This window comes from Pangasianodon hypophthalmus, chromosome 19 (genome assembly GCF_027358585.1).
Source record: "Pangasianodon hypophthalmus isolate fPanHyp1 chromosome 19, fPanHyp1.pri, whole genome shotgun sequence".
In the NCBI taxonomy this organism is placed as follows: domain Eukaryota; kingdom Metazoa; phylum Chordata; class Actinopteri; order Siluriformes; family Pangasiidae; genus Pangasianodon; species Pangasianodon hypophthalmus.
In genome coordinates this window covers 10,435,045-10,441,235 of record NC_069728.1, presented here as the reverse complement: position 1 = coordinate 10,441,235, position 6,191 = coordinate 10,435,045, and positions in this window count along the sequence as shown.

Below are 6,191 nucleotides of genomic sequence, written 5' to 3'. Positions count from 1 at the left end.
AAATAAATAAATAAATAAATAAATAAATCCTTGAATTTTTAATTTTTACCCACCTAAATCCAATAATTATTATTATTATTATTATTATTATTATTATTATTATTATTATTATTATTATTATTATTATTATTATTATTATTATTATTTGTTGTCGTTCTTTGGGCATGGGGTGCCAAAGGGCTAGAGCGCCTCCATAGTTCCTAATACTGAAGTGATTTATTCAAAATATCTGCAGTGCTACATTGGTGATTTAATCAACTTCTGCATTAATCAGCTTGAGACTTGTGTGCATTAATAAATCACATCACAGCACAATTCCTGCTACAGGCTGCACTGTGCCAGGTTTAGTGACAGGCACAAGATTCATCTCTGACACCCATCATCATCCTCCACTCAAATTCATCATCCTCCACTCACACCCATCATCCTCCACTCACACCCGTCATCCTCCACTCAAATTCATCATCCTCCACTCACACCCATCATCCTCCACTCACACCCGTCATCCTCCGCTCACACCCGTCATCCTCCACTCACACATCATCCTCCACTCAAATTCATCATCCTCCACTCACACCCATCATCCTCCACTCACACCCGTCATCCTCCACTCAAATTCATCATCCTCCACTCACACCCATCATCCTCCACTCACACCCGTCATCCTCCGCTCACACCCGTCATCCTCCACTCACACATCATCCTCCACTCAAATTCATCATCCTCCACTCACACCCGTCATCCTCCACTCACACCCGTCATCCTCCGCTCACACCCGTCATCCTCCACTCACACATCATCCTCCACTCACACCCATCATCCACCACTCACACCCGTCATCCTCCGCTCACACCCGTCATCCTCCGCTCACACCCGTCATCCTCCGCTCGCACCCGTCATCCGCCGCTCGCACCCGTCATCCGCCTCTCGCACCCTTCATCCGCCTTTCGCACCCGTCATCCTCCACTCACACCCATCATCCGCCGCTCACACCCATCATCCTCCACTCAAATCCATCATCCTCCACTCACACCCATCATCCTCCACTTGCACCCGTCATCCTCCACTCACACCCATCATCCTCCACTCAAATCCATCATCCTCCACTCACACCCATCATCCTCCACTCGCACCCGTCATCCTCCACTCACACCCATCACCCCCCACTCACACCCATCATCCTCCACTCGCACCCGTCATCCTCCACTCACACCCATCACCCCCCACAGCCATCACACTCCACACACACACCCGTCATCCACCAGTCACACCTGCCAGTCACACCCATCACCTGCCACTCACACCAGTCACCCACCACTCACACCCGTCATCTGGTTCTCACACTTGACACTCACACCCATCACTCAACACTTACACCCGTCACCCACCACTCACACCCATCATCTGCCACTCACACCCGTCATATGCCACTCACACCCATCATCCGCCACTCACACCCATCATCCTCCACTCACACCCATCATCCTCCGCTCACACCCATCATCCGCCGCTCACACCCGTCATCCGCCTCTCGCACCCTTCCTCCGCCTTTTGCACCCGTCATCCTCCACTCACACCCATCATCCGCCGCTCACACCCATCATCCTCCACTCAAATCCATCATCCTCCACTCACACCCATCATCCTCCACTTGCACCCGTCATCCTCCACTCACACCCATCATCCGCCGCTCACACCCATCATCCTCCACTCAAATCCATCATCCTCCACTCACACCCATCATCCTCCACTCGCACCCGTCATCCTCCACTCACACCCATCACCCCCCACAGCCGTCACACTCCACACACACACCCGTCATCCACCAGTCACACCTGCCAGTCACACCCATCACCTGCCACTCACACCAGTCACCCACCACTCACACCCGTCATCTGGTTCTCACACTTGACACTCACACCCATCACTCAACACTTACACCCGTCACCCACCACTCACACCCATCATCTGCCACTCACACCCGTCATATGCCACTCACACCCATCATCCGCCACTCACACCCATCATCCTCCACTCACACCCATCATCCTCCGCTCACACCCATCATCCGCCACTCACACCCGTCATCCGCCTCTCGCACCCTTCCTCCGCCTTTTGCACCCGTCATCCTCCACTCACACCCATCATCCGCCGCTCACACCCATCATCCTCCACTCAAATCCATCATCCGCCACTCACACCCATCATCCTCCACTCACACCCATCATCCTCCGCTCACACCCATCATCCGCCGCTCACACCCGTCATCCGCCTCTCGCACCCTTCCTCCGCCTTTTGCACCCGTCATCCTCCACTCACACCCATCATCCGCCGCTCACACCCATCATCCTCCACTCAAATCCATCATCCTCCACTCACACCCATCATCCTCCACTTGCACCCGTCATCCTCCACTCACACCCATCATCCTCCACTCACACCCATCACCTGCCACTCACACCCATCACCCCCCACTCGCACCCATCATCCTCCACTCTCACCCGTCATCCTCCACTCACACCCATCATCCTCCACTCACACCCATCACCCCCCACTCACACCCATCACCCCCCACAGCCGTCACACTCCACACACACACCCGTCATCCACCAGTCACACCTGCCAGTCACACCCATCATCCGCCACTCACACCAGTCACCCACCACTCACACCCGTCATCTGCTTCTCACACTTGACACTCACACCCATCACTCAACACTTACACCCGTCACCCACCACTCACACCCATCATCTGCCACTCACACCCGTCATCCTCCGCTCACACCTGTCATCTGCCACTCAAACCCGTCATCCACCACTCACACCCATCATCCTCCACTCACACCCATCATCCGCCACTCACACCCGTCATCCTCCACTCACACCTGTCATCTGCCACTCAAACCCATCATCCACCACTCACACTCATCATCCTCCACTCACACCCATCATCCTCCACTCACACCTGTCATCTGCCACTCAAACCCGTCATCCACCACTCACACCCATCATCCTCCACTCAAACCCGTCATCCACCACTCACACCCATCATCCACCACTCACACCTGTCATCTGCCACTCACAACCATCATCCACCACTCACACCAGTCACTCACGGGTTCTTAGGACTTGTTCTTGCACTTTTAGTTTCATCGTCTGAGTGGATTTAGGAGTTTACCTTGAACAATTATTCACATTAACATGAGTAAAGAACGGGAAGTGTGAATGCAGGGTCAGCTTGAATGAACAGGACACTGACAATCCTGGAATGTCTGTTAACGAATTCATGTAAAATGTGCATCAGACAGGCCTTTAAACAGGCAGTTTATCATTTGCTGTTTAGGCATTGGGGGGCGCAAATGCTACTTCTCTAGTCTTCTTAGCTATTTACGCCATGCTTTACCCCTTCCTATTCATAACAGCCATAATATTGCTTTATATTTAAAGGTTTTTTATCTTTAAAAATTGATGCAAAACGAATATAACACAAAGAAAGTACTGCAACATTACATTTTTTATTTTAAAAAAATTAACATGCCAGTGACTGAAAGCAACAGGTCTGCAATGCTATTTTTTCCCAAGTAACATCCGAAATCAGTAACATTTATTCATCGAAAACATTTATTCATGTTTAGTTTGAGGTAACATGCTTACCAAACTCTATCAAGGCCCGGTTTCCCAAAAGCACACTAAAGCAGAGTAAAGTAGACTGTCTAGCTATACTTTTTGGAAATTCGGTCCAGTTACATTAAAATGATCCTGTCTATCATGAAACACGTGTTTACAAAACCCAGCCATGACTCAAATTATGACTTAGTCTGTGATCGTTAAGTATTTATGCAGTGCACGTTTTCATGTTAGTCTGTTTTAGGCACATCTGACTCCATCCATTCAGCTAATTCAGCTAATTCAGCTAAGGCACTAAAATGTGCACAGGTTTGGAAATTGGAAAAAACAACAACAGGTAATTACACTTTATTTTCAAATGGACTTCAGACCCAAAATAATGGTCAGAAATGATCAAGGCACTGAAACGTCCACAGCTTAAACAATACAAAGATCACACCATGGATAAACCACACACTGAACAGCAAGTAGATAATATCTTTCAATGAAATTTGCTATGGTACAGTGTGTAAAGTGTGCATTAAAATAGCTCCGTGCGTAAGAGGACACCGGTGAGGCTTTGTCTAGGTCAGTAACTGTAGCTTCAAAGTACAGTAGCGCGGAGCTGCGCTTCCTTCAGGCCGACTGCACATCCGGGACTCAGCGGGGGTGGAAGGAGCTCCGCGGGCGCCGGGAAACGACCCGAAGAAGTCGATCTGCGAACGTTTCACTCACATCCTCATCGAGCTGCGCGTGGAAAACAGTGCTAGTGCGCATTGTCTAGTTCTCAGGCTTTTACGCAGTCGCTTATAAATGTGATCGTGGCAGCTGTGGGGTTATCCTGAGATCCTCTGTGATCTTTGTACAGACAGGGAGTATACACAGAAAATCCCCTCAAGGGTTCTTTGGATAGTTAGAAGTTCTTATCTTTGTAAAAGAATGATAATTGAAAAGTCTTTCTGATAAGGAAATAGTTGTGTGGTTCTACATAGAGCGTATAAAGTTTCCCAGGAGGACAATCAATGAACCCTTAAGAGCTCTACAATTAGTGCATTAGTGTAATGTCTCTAAATCAGGACATGGACCTAGAATAGCAAAGCCAACTGTACCACTTTTAACCCTCCATTTTAACAGTTAATATAAACTCAGCAGTGTATTTTTAAGAAAATGTTAGTATCTAGTTCCCCGCGAATGAAAATCACTCAGCTCTTCCTCATCAGCATGAGTGATCATCAGCCCTTGTCTTAGGCTAACTGTCATTTCTTTCTGGACTTTACAGCAACACACCTGATCCAGCTGACCAAACTCAAACTTTGTGGAAAGGCAGATCTTCAGGAGGAGGGTTAGTGAGCACTCTGGAGAGATGCCTTTTTGCTGTCAAGTTGAACCGTCTAATAAAAATGATATCAGGAACTGTGAACGGGTTTAAACTTCTTATTAAAGCATGATGTAAGATAATACAAAATTGCTTTATACGTATGAATGTTCAATTACATCTGTTTCTTCTTATATTTAGGCTTATTGTATAGCCATGAACTAAAAATATATTATTTGTAGTCTCTATCTGAGTATTAATAATAATAATAATAATAATAATAATAATGATAAAAACAACAACAACAACAACAATAATAATAATAATAATAATAATAATAATAATAATAATAATAATAATAATAATAATTATTATTATTATTATTATTATTATTATTATTATTATTATTAAGTAAATCTATTAAATTAAATTACACCCATTAAACATTTATATACAATATATACAAACATTTATAAATAATTTATGTGTAAATAAATGTTTAATAGATGTAACTTAATTTAATAGATTTAATAGATTTCTTTAAAATAAAAGAACTAGGCCTGTCTGGAACGAATTTCTCAAAAAGCATCGTAGCTTAAATGTCATGTACACTCTCTGACAGTGCAGTGATAGTTCACATGTTAATACTGGGAAGATGATGATGATTATTTCCATACAGGGGGTGATTATTCTGATTCTATTCCGGGCTAATTGGGGTTTTGTTTCTTTAATAAATGTGATGCTCGGGGGATTTGCTGTAGCCTCGGGACTGAAGTCTGATACTGGCTCTCTGTGTGTGGTTCTCAACATGAGCCTGGTGGAAAAAGTCTGTTTCCACTCATGTCAAAATCATTTGTAATAAACATTGTGTCTCCACCCTGTCAAACAAACAGGCGCTGAAAAAGATCCCTTTCTGTATTTCAGTCTCGTGGTGGCCAGATTGTGTGTTTTACTGAGTCCTTCCACAAAAACCGCTCTGATAAATTCAGACACACGCAGTTTATGATTATTGGAACACACTTTTCACTGACTGGAGCACAAGTGAATATTGAAAATAGGAAAATGAAGTGGTGAAAATAGAAATTGTACTCTCTATAGCCATGTGCTTGGCATGGCTGTTAGTTTGCTGTGTGTTTAACAAATGATGAAGCAGTTTGAGAGGGTGGTCAGTGGGGGGTTAGTGGGAGGGGGGGGGGGGGGGTAGTGGGGGTGCCCCGGACGAAGGCGGAGAAGAAGAAGAAGAAGAAGGAGGAGGAGGAGGAGGAGGAGG